The sequence below is a fragment of the Haliaeetus albicilla genome, chromosome 23 (genome assembly GCF_947461875.1).
Source record: "Haliaeetus albicilla chromosome 23, bHalAlb1.1, whole genome shotgun sequence".
In the NCBI taxonomy this organism is placed as follows: domain Eukaryota; kingdom Metazoa; phylum Chordata; class Aves; order Accipitriformes; family Accipitridae; genus Haliaeetus; species Haliaeetus albicilla.
The window spans coordinates 25,077,117-25,097,873 of NC_091505.1; positions in this window are offsets into that span (position 1 = coordinate 25,077,117).

Here is a 20,757-nt window from a genome sequence, read left to right on the forward strand (position 1 = left end):
GGGGAGCGGGGGCCCATGTTTGTTCAGTCACTCACCAGGTCTGGGGGAGATAAGGGGCCTCCTGCACCCTGGGATCTGCCTTGCCCGGCACAATCCAGGCTGTGATTACTTTTGCTGATATCCCAGATACAGCATTTGCTGAGCGTGCATGTTTTGGCAGCACGGTTTCTGACTGTTTCTGGGGTTTTTTTCCACCCCTGCTTGTTAAGTCTCCTCCAGCCTCCCCAGCAGGCAGCCCCGGGCAGCGAGGAGCCTGCGGCCGCTGTCTGTAGCTCTCTGCAGCCACGGGGATTTATTGTAGATGTTGGGCAGCGAGGAGCCGGGGAAGCGGCACGTGGCCAGCCTGGCCCGCAAACACCGAGGCCGTGGGCAATGAAAGGGGCATAAAGCAGATATTGAGCTAAAAGCCCTCTTTTGGGGATTCATGTTCAAGGATTTTGCTGTGCAAAGGAAGAGTCAGTGGGTTGTGGGTGTTTCTGATTCCAAATTTCACATGACTTTAAGCAAATAGTCACAGGAAGCATGTTCTGCTCCGTGTTTGGCTCTATCTGCCGGGTTTATCCTGCTGCATGCAGGCTGGTGCTCTGAAAAACACAGCCTTGTTGTGTTTGGAAAAGCCTGTCTGGAGGAATGAGGAGAGGCGCAACCCCTTGCGTGACAGGCGTTTATGACAGCAGGAGCAGCTCAGCCCCAGGCGCTCTGGGACGCTCTCACCAGTTCCTTCCCAGTGGGTCCCCCTGCTCCCCCCTGCACAGGGGGAGATGCTCACCCCACCTGGGGAGGGAGGAGCAGTTCCCCCCCAGATGGGTGATGCTGAGGACAGGACACTGTTACTTACCAACTGCCGAAGGATGCGGCTTTAACCCCACCCGGTACCCAGCACCATCCTCCCCTGCGAGTTCTCCCGAGGAATGGGCGCAGTTCCCATCAGAGCTAGGCTCCAACTGGGGGATTTTTTTTTTTTCCCCTCTTTTATCATTCTTCTGGTCCATACTTTTGGGCTGCTTTAGACCCACTTGCTGCCCAGCGAGCGGGTCAGTCCTGAGCTGGGATGAATCCTGGCTCTGCCATCCCATGGGCAAGGCTGCTGGCTCTCTGGGGAGAGCAGAGGCACACATGCCAGAGCTGCTGCCCCTTCTCTGTCTGTTTGCCAATCTCAGGGCTCCTTCCCCTGCTCGGCACTCACACTCCCTCCCAGAGCCTGCAGACAAAAACCTAATTGCATGACATAAATTATAGCAACTCTCCAAATAAAAGCCCAGGGAAAAAAAGGCTGTGGCTGGATGGACACTTGAGGGCTATTAGAAGATGCATAAATTCTTTTCCTTAGGTTTTTCATTTTTACATGTCTAATTACAGTGAAAGGAGCCTTTCAAGGGTTGCTCAACTGCCAGGGCACTCAGCAGCCCCTGGCAACTGGAGTGGGAAGAGGTGGCAGGGTCGGGCGGCCCCGTTTACCTTGGATAGAGCCTGGGGCTAAACAAATGCCAAGGGCTTGGGAAGGAGATGGGGGAGAAACCGCTGCATTCCCCTGGGTCTCCCCCGGGAACCTGCCTTGGTTCCCCAGGCACCCATCACTCCTAGGAATACTTCTATGCCATTGTGGTTCCTCTTTATTTATCTGACACTCTTCAAGCATCTTGCAAACTTTAATTAAACATGCCTCCTAAGGGTATCCTTTACCCCTCATTTTTAAGATGGACTGGCTGAAGACAAAGAAAATGAGCAGCGTGTCTGAGGACTGGGAATAAAATCCAGGAGGGGGGGAGGTGGTACTTTAATGGTCTGGCTTCCCCCCCACACCCCTGTGCTCTGCCTGGCAGGGGCTGTGCCATTGGCAGCGTCGCTGGCACCATCCTCTGCAGCCCCAGATAAGCCGGGGAGGCTCGGAGAGAGCGGGAAGGACCCGGGAGTGGCTGCAGACACCCCAGGCAGGGGAATCGCAGGCTGGGACAGGGCGAAAAGCCCTTAAACCAAGAGAAATGCAGTGGGGTCAGAGGGCAGGACTGCTCCCAGCTCGGGGCCCTGGTCAAAGCACCCAACGCATGACGAGCCACTGTGATAATTAGGGGCAATTTATACTTCCAGGTCAGGGGTTCACTCTGGCTTGTCATCGATTTTTAGGTGGGTGATAAACTGCCTGGAAACCAGAGCTGTCGGGATAACATGGGAAATGTCCTATTAGAAGGGGAGCTTCTGGAGCAAGGGCTGCCATCCTCACCCCCTGAAACCCCCCATGGCCACGGCCTGGGTAGGGGACCCCCATGGTTTGCTGCCGGCTGTCCCCCCGTCCCTGGGGCTGGCCACACAGCACCTTTGGACGCTGCACTCCTGTCCCGAGCCCTCCCCGAGCTCTGTGCTGGACCCCGCTGTGCCCGAGGGCACCGGCTGGTCTCCTCTGCCTGGGGTGAAGGGGAAGGTGTGCTGGAGGTCGGTGCCCCCCCTGAGCTGTCCTTTTTGGGGAACAGGCTCGAGAAGGCAGGCACGGAGTCGTGCCTCAGAAAGTGCCTGGGGCTGCTGATTTTCCTGCGTGTGAACCTGAAAAGAAATCCAGGGAAATTTTGTGCCTGCGTTTGTTATACTTGTCACTGCTTTTCCAGCACTGGGGAACAGCCTTTGGCTCCTGGCCCTGGATCCACTGGGCAAGGTGATTCACACGGCAGTCCTGGCTGCAGGCTGAGGTACCGAAAGCAGCAGTCCAATGTACGGGTGCTGGGGTGTGCAAGGCACTGCTTCGTTGTCAGCTTATCCTGCTGCCGTGTTTGCTCTGCTCCAGCACCGGCTGTGTGCCGATACAACGTGCGAAGCACAGCAGGGCTCCATCCCAGCCGAGGCGAGCGGAGCGAGGTGGACCTCCCGGCATTCCTGCCTGGGAAGGGTTTTGTCCCTCGGTTTGCAGAGCTCTGCTTGCAGAGGCTGATTCTGCTGCTCCCGGCGAGCACAGCAAGAGCTTAAATACGTTTGCTCCATCCCTTTTTTTTGCAAACTGCTCTAGCAGGTAGAACTGTTCCCAGATTTATTCCTCAAGCCGAAAGAAAGCAACTGCAGGAGACAGCCAAATGTGTGCAGCAGCTCCGGGTCTCGCTCCGGCTGCAGGGCAGAGCGAGTTCAGCTGCTCCTCTGCTAAACACGCACCCTGCCCGGCCGGCCTGTGGGTGCTCTCTTGGCGGATTTGATTGCGCTGATACGATCTCACTCCAGATATGCTGCTGTATCTGGAGCCTAGCTCTGCTTCCTGTAGTTAAAGGTGTCAAGTTATGCCACGGACTGAATTCAGCAGTAGCAGCTAAGTTCTTCCCAAGTACATTAAATTGTCTAGACCTTGGAGTGTCATGAAATTACAGCCTCTGCAGGGTGAGGGTGTGATGGTGCCCTGAACTTCTTGGGCTGAGAAGTGCCCTTTTCTCATAAACAGGTCCAAAACAAATTAAAAGTGACCTGGCTGAGGAGACTCATTAGGATCAGGGTTAAAATTGCTTGGTCTCTGGCTCAGGACCATCTGCAGCCCTTGCACCTTGTCCTCTCTGGATATGTCCCCGGACGGTAGCCGGAGGGCTGCTGTCTGCACGCGTGTGCGGCATCCCGGGGCTGGAAACACGGGTGGGCACTGCAGGGGCCATGGCTGGCCACCGTCACAGCCTTCCTGGCACCTCTACATGTTGCTTTAGTGACATCTCCACCTTTCAGAAACCATCCCTTGTGCTGATGGAGACACAAACAGAAGGATCTGACCCAACCGCTGCTGACCAGCAGCTGCAGCCAACAGCCTGCGGGCAGGGTCGCAGGAAATGGGCATTTCCAACAACAAAGAATTTCATTTAAAGAAATCCGCGCTCGCAAATGGGAAACGCAAAATTCATCAGATAAATTGTTTGCTCGAGCTGCGAGTGAGGCGCCCGGGGAGCTCCAGCATCCATGCCCGCTGAAACGCAGGGCTCAGCAGATCCCCCTTGCCGAGCGCTCGGCTAATCTCCTCTGCCGTGGCATATTTGTGAGGATGCTCCTGTCATGTCATTAAAAAAAATAATAAAGGAGGGGGAAGGGCAGCTGTGTGGGTGATGGAAAAGTGACTCTGCACCACGGAAAGCCACCTCCAAGCTCAGGCACAGCCACTCCTTGCTCGGAGAAGCCCCTCTCAGCAGCCAGTCGCTGGGTGGTCTGCCTCTTAATTACAGGGTTAATGCGATGTTACTATCAGGAGAAGTTTCTTAACCTGATAATGAGTAGGAAGCAGCTGTAGCTTGGAAAATGTAATAATTGCAGAGTGGAGCAATGTAATTATAAGGTGTGTATCGACTGCCTCCATGTTTACTTAGAGAAGACTAAATCCCCTCAAAAGCAGCAGCCGTGGCAGCAGCCGGCTCTGTTTCTTGCAGGGGGGTGTAACTGCGAAGGGGAAGGGGTAGCGAAGGGAAGGGGGAGCAGGGACAAGTCCTGGCCTGCTCCTCTCCGCTGCTGACGTGCCAGCACTTGAGCCGAGGCTTTGGTGGACTCAGCCCCACAGCACCCGGCACGTGCCGTGCTCGGTCAGCATCGCTCCAGCTCCCTGGTGGGAGCATTTCCAGGGAGCATGGGGATGCCAAGCCCAGCCTGTCCGGCTCCGGGAGCTCGTCCTGTGCATGGGACATCACCGGTCCCGGCAGGCAGTGGATGGAGAGGTGTCCCCTGTCCTCTCCGGGAGGCAAACGGTGGTAGCAAGGCTGCTGGGGGAGAGGGACAGTTTTGGGCTGAGGCAGCGAAATGCTGCTGCTGATCTCTGCCCTTCTGTAAGAGCTCCTCTCTTCTGGAGAGGCTGCGGCCCCAGGAGCATGTCCCTGGTGGGGACATGCACTTGTCACAACCGAGCCCTTTATTTTCTTTTCCTGATGTATTTGCCTGTCTCAGGTTTAATTGTGCCCTGAGCTCCTCCCTGCAACCTCAGAGTGCTCTCCTTCAGTTCCTTCTCCACTTACCTGCACACGAGGCAGTTTTTACTCTGTGGTCTCCACGCCAAAAAAAATTTCTATTAGGTGAAAAAAATTGCTTCCCTTTCACGCCCTGAAGGTAAAATAGCCAGATGAGCGGAGGTGCACATCCCATACAGAAAAAGCAGCACTATGCTGAGTCTTTCTCCCACTGAACACGGCTCATTACTCCTCTTTTGTTGTCGTTGGTGCAGACAATGGTGAAGGTGTGCCCCAACACAAGTGTGCAATAAATCCCTTATCACAAGCAGGAGCTCATCAAAGGCACACCAACACAGCAAGGCCATCCCTTCCTCCTGCCACTCCGGCTGCCCAGCAATGCCCGTTCATCTGCCGTACGATCTGGTTGGATAATTTCTGTCGAGCAGTCACTAAATCAGGACAAAACTCACTCCTGCGCAGGTCTCCTTCTCTCAGCGAGAGGCAGAAGAAGGACCCTGGAGCCCGAGAGGCTGCTCCCCACGCTGCGTGGGCACAGCTGGCTCGCTGGCACCCTGGGTTTGGGCAGGTCCCTGCCGTGAGCACACACACACACACGCCTGCGCTCACGTGTTGGCATGCACATGCTCGTTCTCCCTCATTCTCATTCCAGGGAATAAACTTTTGCTGACTGCTTTGTCCCTGAAAAATACAGATTGGGCTCAAACAAAACATTTGTTGCAATTTTGCTGGGTATGCTCAATTATTCTCCACTTTAAAAAAAAAAAAAAAAGATAAAATATGCCAATATGGAAAATAAAAGTGGGTCAAGTTTTAAATGAATCACAGTAATACCGACACTGAAGCACAGTCAAACTGTTTCATCAGTCCTTTACAATGCTCTCCTTGAGATCCCGGCACAAAGGCACAGCCTCTCTCGAAGTGTATTTCTGGGCTTCATTGCCTGCGCAACCTTTGCAAATGTCTTCCTTTGATCTTTAATAATTACCCTGTGCTAATGCGTTTGTGATGTGATAAATGAGATGGAGAGGAGCAGAGAAGGGTGAGAAGAACCCTTACCTTTCCCTTGTCAAGGTCCTTTACTCGGGGCCTGTGATCTGCTCCTGCCACCGCCCCAGTCATCATCCATGCCGCAAAACGGCTCATCCTCAGTTAGGGAGTAGGACCAAGGTCCGTGATGCCTTGTCTCGAGAGATGATCGACCTTCTCCATGAGCTAATTAACGAGAGGAAATTCTTCATGGCCTTGCATGCTTCCCAAACGCTCCCCTCAGTTGGGGGGGGGACAAGAGGGGCACACTGCTTTCCCCCGTGGCGTTGGCTAGAGGTGTTGGCAGATGTCTGGCTGGTCATCACCCTCCACCACACACCCGCTCCAGCTGCGGGTCCCATCCCTCAGCAGCACCTCCTGCCGGCACTGCCGGAGGGACACCACAGCCTGGCTGGGCCGGTGGTCTGCACTGCCAGGGCATTGCTCCTCTCCTTGTGTCCCATCTCCCCTGAGGACAAGCCTGAAAATGTTATTTTTGATCCTGACCCCTGTGCACGGGGAGGATGTATGCACAGAGTGCTTGGATGGAGCTCATGCGGTAGAAAACTGATGGCAGCTAAAAATTCGGCTTCCCGTCCCTCCTGGCTTCGCTCTGAAAACCCCAGGGAGTATGTAGGACCCCGTGCCTCCTTTGTGTCCCCTCTCATACTGATATAAATACAAGCACCAGGTTCTTCCTCCTTGCAAAGTCCCCGTCTGAAGCCTTTGCCCTGCAGCAGGTGACACCGGTGCTCTTTGTGAGCAGCTCTGAGCCAGCGCAGGTATTTTCTGTGGCTAAAGGGGATGCTGAGTGGCAACTGCATGCAATCACCAAGCAGCTGTGAGGGTGCAGGTCTGGCTAACAAAATCCAGTATCTCTGCAAAGGCCCTCAGCTTGTGCAAAGTGGGGTCTTCCTCAGCCCAGCTTCCGCTGAAAAATTTTTATTTGAGCATCCTCATTTTCCAGTCTCTTTAGTTGAGCTCAGGCCCTGCACGCTGGAAATCAGCAACGGAGATTAAAGCTGTGTTTGCAAACGGTTGGTACTGCTAAATCAAAGCAAGCGGATTAGCGAAACCATTTGGCTTCTCAGTTCTGCTTTTCTGCCATGACCGCGACACATAGTCCAACAACTCCACTAATCCGCAAGCCACCCAAACCCTTTCCTGGGGAAATCCACCTCCTCCGCAAGGATGCGCAGAAGGTCGGGTGCGGGATGCTTGCTGCGTTGCTGACTTGGGGAGCACGTACCCGCCGGGCACCACGCCGGGCACGGGGCTGCAGCTGGCTGCTGGCGAGTGATGCGGCGAGCAAAGCATTCATCCCAGCAGAAACCCCTGGGAATTCCCTCCCTTCCTGGTGCCATCCACCGTGGAGGTCAGTCCTGGACACATCTCCCAGCTGCTCAGCTGTCCTGCTCCGTGCTGTGAGCACAGACTTCGAGTTAAAGAAAAACAACGGACAATTACTCAAGATTTACCCAGAGCTTTCTTTCCCTTTACTTTATTAAAATAATTCATATAAACAGTGGGAGCTGCTTTGTAACCACCTGATTTTCACATGTGGCAAAGGGAATACGAGCAGCAAGTCCTTCAGTTATGATGGTTTACTGTTTCCCATCACGTGGTTCTGTTTTTAAAGGCTTAAAGCAGTGCTCACCACATTCTCGCTATCCAGGGTGAACTATTCTGGGCTGAAGTTTGCTTCCAGCTGTTCTGATTCTTGGAAATTTCAATGGAAAAACAGTTAATTTGGTTTCTGAAGGAAACAAGCTGGGAGGACAACATCTTTGTTTTTCTCATACTGAAACCAACAAGAACAAAACTGGTGACACTATTTCAGTGACAAAGACCTGGCTGAATGCAGTGCCCTCTGAGGGGCAGAGGGGATCCGAAGGTGGCTTTTGCCAAGCCAGTCAAAATCCACCCAAGTTAACCAAACTATAAACTTTAAAGAAATCCAAGTTTGCTCCTACACAGTTTGGCGAACAGATTTGGTGTTGATTCTGTCCAGGATGAAAATGCTCCCAGGACCCCAGGTTTCTCCATGCCAGTGGGATGGGCTGAAGGCAGAGCCCCCCCACCAGCAGCTCCGGCAGCTGAGCTCTGCTGCAGAGAGAGGCTCCTGGACAGGCTGAACAAGAGAAGAAATAAGTGTGATCCTGCCTTGGGAAAGTGCACCACAAGAAGAGGCACCAAAGACTTCACAAACACCCCCTGTATTGTTTTTCCCATGTCCAAATGCCCGATTTTACCACGTTAACTTGCTTTTAGCAGAGCAGCTCTTTGCGTGTAATGGAAATGGGCTCTGCGACCTCATCTGCTGAGGGAATTTGTCTTCATCGCAGCCTTGACATGGGCTGCTTCCAGAGAGCTGCAACTCTCAGGCACAGCTCCCCGGCTGATTGCTCCCCATGGGTGCTGCAAGGGGGGGGCACCCCGAGCCCCGTTAGCCACTCTGGCCGGGTGACTGCAGCAGCCTGGGGCACACACAGCTCCCGTGGAGCTGGTGAGAAGTCGTGAGCCCACGGCAGCTCTGAAAATACTGTCTGCATGCCCCTGAGACCAGGACTTCAGAAAAAAAAAACCCACTTCTGTATGACAGAGGCACAGGTCTTTGAGGCGGTTGTGGAAATGCCGCCTGAAGTGCCTGATTTTGACTTAACAGCCCTGGAAGAAGGTCCCGGTGAGCTCCCTCATGGTGAGCCTTTACATAGTGCTGTGAATCAAACTGTACCACCCAGCTAAAAAAATGGGAGTAAATTGATGGAGAATGGAGAAACTGAGGCAAACTAAGTAACTGGGCTGCAGTCACAGGGCGTATCTGAAATGTGGAGTACCAAATCCATTGCACGGATCCAGTCTCCCCATAATAGGGCTCCTGACTCCCAGATACTTGCTTTGGCCCCCTCCTCCATCACTGAAACCTTGAGAGAGGTTTCAAAACATCGTCTGCTGAAGAATGACAGGCTGGTCCCTAGCCAGGTCCCAACCAGTGCCCAGGCACCCCGCACACTTTGCTGATCTTCCAAAGGCCGTGAAAGCACTGGTAAACCTCTCAGTATAGGGCATTTTAAAAAGAAACTACTCTCTCGTCTCAGATTCAAGCCAGCCTGGCAGCTACCTCTTGCCCTTTACCTTGGGTATGCCCCAAGGAAAGGCCCCTTCCTTCATAAGTTACTGCTTATGAAACTGCTCTTGCACATAGCCTCTATGTTTTCGTACTGGCAAGGATGCTCCTGTTCCCCAGAGGTAACAGCAATCAGCCTCCAGTACCCTCCACCTACGGGAACCACTTGCTGGATATCAATATATATATCAATATATGTGTGCATTCTTGTGTGCATATGTGTATTTTTATGTATATATGTAGAATCAATAAAAATTAACATTTAAGGAGCTGTAATATAATCTGCGTCATTGTCGGGAAATGCAGCAAGTGTTAAAAGCTTAATGGACAGTGGAGGAATGGATTTGAGTGAGTTGTTTGCAGACTTCAGCATGCAGGACAAGAGGGAAATCAAGGAGAGAGAGAACAGGAATTTAGAGGGATTTGGAGACACTGCCTCCAGAGCTGGTGATGAGTAAGAATGAACAGGCTGAACCACTGGGCTGCCTCCAGAACACAGCCCTGGCACGCGCTCTGGCACCTGCTTTATTTTTATGCTGTAGTTACCTGTTCCGACCTCAGATAAAACAACAATTCTGATGGGAATGTTGAATTAAATCAGCTGCTCAGCTCCCCGACACGGGCACTTGCCTCCTCCTGGTTTTCTTACCCTGGAGACCTTAACAGCACAATTTAAACCTTTGCAGCAACTCTGGGAACTGGAGTGGGTTCCCTGGGGAGGAGGGAGCTGGAGGATGGCAGACACGGATGGCGAGGGGAGGTGTGTGCGGCGGGGCTGAACACGCTGCTGCCTGGCAGGATTAGGCTTTTGCAGCATCTCAGCGACCCTGCTGCCGTCACACGCACTCCTTTTTTTGGCCCCAAGGTCCAGCGTGGGAGCGCAGGAGGCTCCTGCGCCTCGAGGAGGCGGGGAGGGATGCAGGGGGTTGGGTACTCGTGGACCACAGCTCCCACATTTCATGGGAGGGGGGTGGCACCTGGGAGGACGGTGCCAGGGGATCAGCCAGCGGGGAGGGAGGGACATTGGAAATTCGGCTGCTGGAGGCCTTTTGCACTGCTCTGATCCTAAATCCACCGACGGGGAGCCTGCAGAAAGCTGCTCACGCATCTTCTCAGCCTCTGGGAGGTCCTGCCCTGCTTCCAGACCCGGCACGGGAGCCGGGGATTGCTGTAGGACCGGGGACGTGGCCATGCCTGCTGTGGCTGCAGCTTGTGACATTGCTACAGGGCTCCATGAAGATGCAGTTACATTGATGTGGTTGTTTCACATCTCTGCTTAGTGTCAGGAGGGAGGAGAGATGGCAGCAGGCTTGGTTTTTCTGAGAATGACCCATTTAGAGAGCAATGGCTCGTCCAATCTGGTCCTTTGGGAAAACCCTGGGGACCAGCATGCAGCCACAAATATTATTGAGACTTTCAGCTTTGACACCAGTTTACATCCATCATAGTCTGCCTTGCCTTTCCGCTGACCCTCCTCCCCCAAACATTTCTCTCTGCAAACTCAACTGACCCTCAAAAGGTCCCTTTTCACCTGTTGTTCGACATGCTCCAGGGCTCATCCTCCCTGCACTGCTGGCGTGGGAAGGGTTAAAGCCTGCCTCCCCTGGAGGCTACGCTTCACTTGATAATATCATCAGCTTGTGACAGTGTTAATGCAGGGATCAGGTGCACGAGGCAGCCTGCATTACCCTGGAGAGAGATGAGTTGTGTCCGGAAGAGCCAGAACTGGATACGGGGCATAATTGCACCAGGGCTTGATGACGCCTTCCTGACCCCTTCCCTCTTAATAAACCATTAACCGCCCCTCTGACGATGAGCATCCTTTTGCCTCTTGTTGCACGAACCTCTCCTTCTCCTCTGTGGCCACATCCACGCATGTCCGCCTGCCCCCGTGATGCTCCGTCCGGCTGGCTGGACTGCTGCTCCCTCCATCCTGGGAAATGCAGCATCTCCTGGATGGTTCCTCTCCTGCAGAGGTGGCAGCGGTGCTAAGCCAGTGTCACCTTTCCCGCTGCCCCAGCTGCACCGCTCGGCCCTCCCGCACCGTGTCCCTGCCACCCTCCTGCCTATTTAACGCACTGGGAAATTTTTCAATATATATTCAAATCACTGCGGCTCCCTGGGAGCTGAAGGCTGCCATCCACTGCTTACTCCTCCCAGTCACCTCAGTGCTCCCAGCTTGGGAGGGGAGTGCTGGGTCAGGGGAACTCTGCTGGGACCTGCTGGTCTCCCCAGTGCCAGGTGTTGGGTGAAGGCGCTGTGTGTCTCTTCCATCCAGCCTTGCTCATCCTGGTGGAAGATGCAGGATGCTGGTGAGTCCCGGCATTCCTTTGGGAGCTGAACAAGGCTGAGAGTTCACTGAGGCGGAAAGCAGGACCTGGTCAGGGAGCGGCAGGAGGCAGGGAGCAGGGCTCGCTCCTCTTGGGCTCCGCTGGGCAGCAGTGAAGCAGCAGCTCACCCATCTCTTACTCAGTATTTCCAGAACCACCCGAAAGCCCCATGTACACTGCATGAGAGATGAGAGATGGCCCGAGCCTGTGACAGGCACCACCGCAAGCCTCCTGCAGAGACCTGCCAGCAGCACTGCCGGAGGGATGCTGCTCCATTAGCCGGAGAACAGAGGAAGAGCAGCAGCAGGAACGGTTTCCCAGTTGAAACTGGGGCAGGCTGGATCCGTCACAGCAGAAGCCTTGTACCCACCCTGAGAAACCCTGCAGAGGCTTGGAGGATGGGGAGAGGGCAGAACGGGGCGGCCGAGAGGCAGGAGAGACCATTTCTGCAAAGCCTTGCTTTTAAATAAGCAAGCAGCAGGCAAAGAGGGGTGGGTTTGGAGGGGAACTCTTTCAGATGCACTTTCCCTGAGTGCTTGAGTACACAAAGCAGACCAGCACAAGGAGTTAGCCCCTATCTTCCTTGTTCTGCATTTTGCCAATAAAAATATCTACGGTGGCTGTGCTGGGTAGCATCCTTCAGCAGGGCTCTGTCAAACTTTTACAACAGCAACTTATCTTCTCTGGTTGTTATTGGTTATTTGCATTCCACTGGTGCCAGGAGCAGATTTGCTGCAGGGTATGGCGAGATACCTCCCTTGCCTCAAACTGGAGTTATCGAAGGAAAAATAAGCTTTTCCACACAGGGCCGTGCCACATGATTTAAATACCCACAGCAGCAAAGCCCATGCAGTAAGTGCCTGCGATGGCCTTGTGACATCTCCTGCTCTCTCCAGCTGTTGGCTGTGCCACGTGCATCCCTTGCGAGCCCGTGGCAATTAGGATACTGTGGCTTTCCCTCCTCTCCTTCCTCTGTGCATCATTAGGATTTTACTCACTGACTTTCTCCTCCTTATCAGGACGTCCTACTGCTCCAGTCCTGTTCCTTATCTCCTCACCATCACCTCTTGCTGGCTTGATTCTGTCATCCCTCCCTGGGTTTGGATGATGTTTTCCTGGTCTGGGGGTCCTGAGAAGCTTGTGGCAATGTGCAGCGATCCCAATACCCCCCTGCCCAAAGCAGCTGGTGACCCTGCAACAGGGGGTTAGACAATAAGAGCGGAGGGGCAGGAACTGAGCTTCCAAGGCTGGGAAGTGTTTCCCGTTCAAGGCAGGCTGCCCTGCCAGCCAAACACAGGTTATTGCAGGTTCATGGCTCTTTTCACCCCTGCCAGTTAATGTAGATGTATCCCAGTTCCACTGACGTGAGGGGATTTTTGCTCAGGGAGCAGGACAGCTGGACTTCAAACGAGAGATATGTCTGCCCGGTCTCCCCTTCCCTTGCCATGCTGCTGCTCCCAGGACATGCTCTCTGCACAAGCATGTCTTATTTTTATCATCTGTTCACCACCACCTTACCCCCATCTTTCCCCCTCGTGATTTATTTACAAACCAACTTAGAAAACTCAAGCTCCGAGTCAGCTCCTCTTTTTTAATTCAAGTTTCTACTTTTGCACCTGGATCTGCAGCAGGAGGGCAGAGCTTTGCTGATACTCTCAGCATCCCAAAGAGCCTCGAGAAGCAGCTTAAACCCCTGCGGTCCCTTGCTGAGGAGCGAGCCTTGCCCAGCTCCCCGTCCGCTCCCTTCCCTCCCCGCGCAGCCCTTGCTGCCCCGGTTCCCACACTCCCCAACACCTCCGGATCCTTCAAGGCTCCCAGTTTGCGTTTGCCCCCTAACTCCCGGCTTCTCCAGGCACCGCTCTCAGACAGCTGTGATGTATCGGTGACAAGCTCCCTTTGTGTCCTGCTCTTGCACAACAATAGATACTCCTGTCTGTTTATACAAGTTTGAATTTGTCCCTATAAATACGGTGTGGAAGAAACAGTAGACTATAGATTGCACGCTGACAGCTGAAAGATTAAGGGAATCCATTAACTAAACCAACTGCCTGGAAATCTTATGCAGAACATACACCTGAAAGCTATTATTGCTGTCCTGTCATACTACTTTATCTCTTTATTTAGGACCCTTTTTGTTTGGTTGAGGGTTTGCTGTGCTTTTTTTTTTTCTCTCTCTAATAATGTAAACTTGTTCTGGAGTAACAGAGGAGCCCTTGATTAAGTATCTAAGTATTTTCTGCTGAAGAATTTATGAACTCTGAGCCAGCACTGTCCTTGCCAGATCCCATGGAGTGTAAGGGGAGGGGGCACTTGCCTGTCTCTGGGTTTGTGCTGTGAATGGCCTTGGATCAGGTTTCCTTGCAATGAACTGTTTGCATTGCTCTCATGGGCGACTCCGTCTCTCTTAAATATCTGGCTGCACTTAACCTTTTTTCACCTGAATTCTCTCCATCGCTCCAGCTCTCCCTGCCCCTACCTCTCCTGCCAGCTCCCCCTTTACAATAGCAGCCCACCCTCAAGTTTACAAGTGCAGGCAGTGGCTCAGCTCTCCCGGAGCCACGCTGGATCCTGGCTGTGATACTGTTGAAATTTTTTTCTATTCTGGTCTATTCAGGTCTCTACACAATGCTCGTCACCATAGTATCTGTGCAAGCTCCTTGTTCTCCACTGAGCACCACGCCTGCTCCTCTCTGGTTGTCCTCCCCTCCTCTCTCCGGGTCTGCAGGGGGGTTGGAGGGGAGGGGGGGTTCTTTATGCACCTTGCTGTGCGCTAGTGTTAGAGAAGGCAAAAGCGGAGACGTGTGGCTCTTCTAAAGTAAAAGTCTTTGAGTCTGAAGAGGACTGCTCTCTTGTTAACACAGACCTGACCTGCGGTCTCTCCGGGCGGCAGGTTGACATCCAACACGAGAGGTTCAGCTGGAGGAGTTCGCAAAAATCACTGGTCTGCTTTGAGAAGCTGATTGCCTAGGAAAACACCCACAGGTCGAACCCTCACTGTTCCCCCTTTTCCTCATCCCTGCTTTCCCGCTGCCCTCCTCCCTCAGCCGAGCCTTGCCAGCGGCACCTCAGCGTACCTTGATTTGATTTTGCAGTTACTCAAATGATATTTGCACCTGTATGCTCAGGGTGTGCTACGCGCCTCGGACGGTAGTTTTGAGCATACTATTCCTTCCACTGTCATTACGGATGGTTTTCTCCTTCATTTGAAATCCCAGGGTGGGGCAGCGTGTGAAAAAAGTAAATATCAAGGTGAGCGAAAATGCAATCTGCACGACCGTCAAACATTTCCACAACCGAGACTGCAAGGGCGGCAGTTTTCTGCAGCACTCAGCTCTCCCTGGGGTGGGAGGGCGAACGTCCCCTCTGCCAGAGCCCCCTCTCTCCGGTGATGTGTGAGTGATTAATGCTGTCCCGAGCGAAGAATAAAGTTTCAGTCGCTGCTATTGTCAGGGGAACAGGAGAGGTTCCCGTCCCGGCTGTACAGATAGTAACCATGGCATCTGCTGCTGCACAAATACAGCCCGCTGAAAGGGCTAGCGGTGGTTTGATGGGCTACGGGACGGGGGGTAAATCACATTCAAGCCCATCTCTGCACCCGAGGATGTTACTGTGTTACTGAGACGTGAGGAATTTGGAAAGAGGTTTATAAAAGTTAGCGCAGCTGCTCTGCTGCAAACTCACCCGAGCCAGCGTATTTTCATTTCTCTCTTCCTCTAGTAAATACCCGCAGGATTTTCCCACCTTCTGAACTAATCACTTCGCTTGTAACATGTCAGTGGAACAAAACCGGCTGCTTGTGAGCATCAGGAGACCCAAGACAGAAGAGGGCTCGAGGTCTCTGGAAACACCGGCGCTTGTCCAAATTCCCACCCGATGCCGCAGCTGGGCCAGATCCTGCCTCGCTGCATCGAGGATCGTGCCTGTCGGGACTCCTCTGGGATGGGAGAGCTCGTTTTAGCTTTAGCAAGCTCTCCCATCCCGGAGGAGTCCCGATGGGCATGATCCTCGCAGGGCAGCCCTGCTGTGCACCAGCTTTGGGGACCTGGGAGCAATTGGGAAGCTGCAGGAAGGAGTTTAGGGATGGTGAGTTAGGAGCAAGGGATGGAAGGATGTGGGTGAAGCAGCTGCAGCTGTGGAAAATCCTGGATGCTTATGTAGAAGAAAACCCACCCATTTCAGGAGGGTCTCCAGTGCAAGAAGGATCCCTCTCTCTGCTCCACGGCTCTGCATGAAGGACTGAAAAGGTCCCGGAGCATCTCCGCCAAGTGCTGTGGAGAACTTTAAGCACCACAGAGCAGAGCCTGGATGAACATCCATGGATGCACCATCAGTGGCTTCTGCTTGAAAGTTGTCTGTGGGGCTTTTGCCATAGGATGGCTGTGTTTGAAGGTGTAGGTGCTGTCTGAAGTTTGTTGGTGAGCTCCGGGAGCAGCTCAGCCTCACGGCCAGGCTCACCAGCACAGAGATGCCCCAGTGAAGAAGCGGTGGTGGTCCTCCCTCCAAACCAGCCAGCAGCTGCCCTGAGCCATGTCCCTCCCTGGGAGGCATTTGCCACCAGAGAGAAGAAAGGAAGAGCTGGAGATTGAGAGATGAGCAATGCGCTTTCGGAGGACTCACCAAGCCCATGTAAATCAGCTGGTGATTGTGCCGGAGAAGGCTCCATGCGGTTCGAGCTCATTTGGGCTGTGCTGGGGGGAGATGGCAGAGGTCGGGAGAGCCAGTGTTGCCAGGCAACACTCCCCGTATATTAGGAAGATAAATCCTATAATAATGGAAAGAACGGATACTTTCTGCGCCTGTTGTTTATTTCTTTCTTCCTCAGCGGTTCTGCTCGCTTGGATCCCAGCTGCGGCATCAGGGAGCAAAATGACCTTTTAATGCCCCGAAGGACCAAGGGGTTTTATCCTCACTGATGAAAACAGTGTGATACAGAGCTTTCGGATCTGCTGGGACTAGGGCTGTGTCACTGCGGGTACAGCCCTGGGCAGGAGGGGAGGCAGGAGGGCTGGCAGGGACAGGCATGCCTGGTTTTTTGGAGGAAAAGGGATAGTAGGAAAGGCCAATTCCTTATCTCCGGACACATCCCACTCATGTACTACTCGCTTTTTGCAAACATTTGTGTGTTTGCTCTTTACCTATCTCAAAGAAAGCATGTTTTGGTCCCTCCGCCAAAGCGGCTGCTGAAGCCGGTGTTTGGCTTTGCATGGGTTGAGGTTCCTCGGCAGCCAACCCCCAGCACCAGGTGACTGATCCGATCAGTTGTGATTCCAGCTAAAACACAGCTTGAATACTGAGCACCCGCGGCGAGCTGTTTGCAATCAAGCCAAAAAAAAAAAGAAAATCTCCCTCCCAAAGATGTTAAATACTTCCAAACAACAAGAAAAACTGGAGGAAATTGCAATGATTAAAGCGAACAGAATCATAGGCTTAATTTGTCACATATATCATTTGCACCGACTTGTTCAGCTGGCTCTGCTATTTTCCATTAGTGCACTTCAGGGTTGCAACTGGGATGAGAAGGAGAAGTGACAAAGTATGATGAGACTCCGGCTTGAGGAGCATTTGCTGAGCATGCAGTCTGCTGCAGCTAACGCCTTCGGACACACAAGTGGACATGCACCCAGGCCTCGAGATAACAGCCGTCCTGTTAGTCCTCGCTGCCCTGGGGCTGCGTCCTGCCATCACCAGGAGGAGATGACGAGGAAACCCCAAAGGCTGGTGGCTTGTCTTGTCCCACCACCACTCCCCTCTCCAGTCCATCAGGCAGAGGAACCAGCGCAGCAGCAATGGGCCGCAGCCATCGGATGCTGGTGGTGCCACTTAGCCTATAGCCCAGGCACTCGTCGTTTCCGTATGCAATTAGCTTACAGCAGCATGGTAAATATTTCATACCTTATAGCAAAGGTTGTTTAATTTTTTATTATTTTAAAGCTGCTCATGAATGTTTTACAGAGATGATCTCTGGTGGAATGGGAAAGTGCAAAGAAAGTTTCCTGAAGTTTGAGTTTTGGAGATTGTACTCCAGTCACCCAGCACCCATGGTAGCAGTTAATTTAGTCTGCTAATGGGTATGACTGAGGTAGGATGTTGAGCAAAGCATGTTTACGGAGTATGTTGCCACGTGAACTAAATGCCTATAATATGCCTCTACAATCCTATTTATTACAGCAGTAATTAAGCTGTCCTTTATTCCATGGACTCAGCTACACTGACTCAAAAGAGGACAACCCCCCCCCAGCTCATATGTCATGGCACCTTTCGCTTTTGGATACTCACTTCAAGTTCTACCATTGCAAAAAAAGCCGTTGCAAAAAGCTCTTGTGTTTGTCCCCTCAGAACATCTGTTCTACCACTGACTTTGAGAGACAACTGGATCTCTCTCTGCCATCTAAAAGTTAGGTGGCTATTCTAAAGTTAGGTGAGATGATTCTCTTTCCTGGTATCATGACATGAAATGACATCAAATTTCATTTCACATGAAATGAATGTCCACTGGATAAGATACAGATAGAGCCAAAAAGAAAGTGGCTTCTTCTATGCTTGTTCTGGTGCAAAGCCTCCAAAAAAGTCCTTTGGGGACTGGCTAATCCCATGTCCTTTTCTCTCAGGTATTGCATTAGTGACCTTCCTGCAAATGTTTTGGGGATGACCACCTGGTTTCTTCTCTATTTCTACATGAAAAGAAAGCAAATAGCATCTTTGCTTGTGACATTTGCCACCCTGGCTTTTAATTCTGCATACCTTGGGATTCCCCTTTGACTCAGGTACTTGTCTGCCTCCCTGCAGAGCAAACTGAGGGCAAAGTTGGTTGTCTGAGCCCAGATTAAGTCTTCAGGAAAGGACTTGGGACTTTAATCACAGCCAGTAACTCAACCATGCAGGATACACTCACAGGGCAGTGTCACTTAGATGTCTGCTCCTGCTCTCCCCCTCCTGCCCACATCCTTTGGCAGTTTAATAGAAATAGATTTCCCAAAGCCTTAATCGTCTGTGAGCTAGATCAGCTCCTTCTACTTGTGTTTTGCCGCTCTGTTATTTGCCACACAGCCAGGCTTGAATGCACAGTGTCATGGCAGGTAGTTGTTTTTTTGGAAGACTTCCCTGGAAAAAATACCTCCTTTCTACTCTTCCTTCCCCACCACTCGCCACAGCTCTGCAAAGAGCAAGGATGCTAAGGGAGTCCTCCAAAACCCCTGGCCTTTCTCTGTGTCTCCCTCTCCTTGCCGAGCTGCCCCATAGAGCCTGGCTGAGAGGGCACTGCTCTTTGGAGTACCCTCAGCTGTACACATCAGAAAATCCCTTTCCTCTACAAAAAGGGAGGAATACGCATGCTAAAGGGCACAAAAAGGGAGGAAGACGCGTGATAACAGGCCCCCAAAGGAAGGAATACACATGATAAAGGGCACAAAAAGGGACGAATACACATGTTAATAGGCGCACAAAAAGGAAGGAATACACATGATAAAGAGCAATTACTAGGACCGCCCAACTAGGGAAGGGCCTGGGATCTGTTTATTAGAGGCTATCGCCTTTCTCCTTCACTTTCGCTTGCTCTGTATTTCAGCTCACACAGTGATGATCCGCACGGCTGCTGCAAGCGCCCAGGGCAGCGCTCGTCCCACGGGCGGTTTGCTGTGCTGTGGCAGTCTTTGGCCAGGTTTGGGCTCCCCATTGTACTCCAGTAGTCTGGACACCCGGGGGTAACTGAGTTACTGGTCTGAGGTCGACTTCTGCACTAACCAGCAATTCAGATCTGCTGTTGCCATGTGCTTGGTGCGAGCCGTGGTCTTAGCAAAGAACCGCGAGCAAAATCCTCATGGAAACGATATCAAGTAAATGCTGCAGCTGTGATGCACTTTGCTGACCTCCCCCTGGGTCCTTGGAAACAGCATTTGATTGTCCTGTAACAGAAGGACTTTGGAGAGAGTTTTGTGGTGGCCTCTCCCCAAGCGCTTGAATCTCACATGGGATGAAGGTGACAGCCGGAGGGACTGAAGGATCACCTTCCCCTCCTGCGCCCCCAGCCTGAGCCCCTCAGGATCTTCCTCTGAAATACGGCATCCCCCCGAGTTGCCTCGGGGTCGGAGAAGAGATTCTTTGAGGTGCTCGCCATCTGCCACCCCACCATACCCAAACACCACACGCCTGCGCTCCACGGGGCCAGCCCCGTCTGCATGCCCCCATTTTGCAGGCAGGCAACTTCACACTCACTCTTTTATGTTTCCAGAACTGCCATTTATGTCCCATTCAAAGAAAGCCATGGCATAAGTTTGCACTTAGTCTTAGATTTCCACTCTTTTCCCCGGGGCAGGAGCAGGTAACGAGCCCGGAAACTCTCACGCATTCAGAGCTGCTGCTGCGTTTGGCAGGGAGGTTCTGCTCTTCTTCTGGAGCTAATTTGGGGTTTTGGGATGCGGGATTTTGGGGACGGGCAGGGCAGCCGGGTCTGCACCCAGGGTGGCACAAGCACCAGGGAGCCTGGGGATGGACAAGGTGAGGAGCGCCAGCCCGTCCTAACAGCCCTTCCTCTCACACCACTGATGGGCAAACGGAGTTGAGTCAGGCGTGGGTGGCAGAAACATCGGTGCTTTGGGGAGACTGTGACCAGAAATTCATAAATAATGAAATTGCCATGTTCCACCTGTTTTTCTATCTGCAACCTGCATTGTGTGTGGTTTTCATGAATACATTAATTAGGGGCTATGAGTCTCTGAACAATATTAACAAATCATCACTATGCATTTGTCCATACTTCCTCTAAACGTTCAGTATTTGAAAATCTGATTAGGATTGGTTAATTTTAATCAGACAGCCGAGGAACACAGTATACCTCTCCTTCCTAGCTGGCTGAGTGATGCAGGCACACATGCTTGAATTCAAATTCAGCTCTCTGTAGCCATTTCCTGGAAACTCATAAGAATCAGGGGTGTGAATTTGGGCTCCCCAGCCCATCTCCTGGGAAGAGAGGGGCATGTCATCCAAAAATCCTAGGGAGAAGTTTTGGAAGCATTCAGCTCATGCTGGTCTTGAGCAGCAAGCGGTGAAAAAGGAGACTGAGACAACAAACATGAGGACAAAATCCTCTCCCAGGCGGTGAGTCAGATACAGCCGATGATCTAGTGCAAGCTGGTATCTCTAACAAACAGCTCCAGCTACAGGGAGAGGTTTCCCACCATGTGTTTTCTATAGGTGCTTGTTGCAAATCGCCTTTATCTAAAATGGCATCGCAGAGTCCATCTGACAGGGTACAAGCACACTGATCCAGACCAGATTTTTCACTTCACCTCCCCTGCCTGAAAATCTGCTGCTACCGAAGTGTCAGACAGGGAAGAGACTCCCCTTTGTCTCTTCATTCACCGGGAAGAAT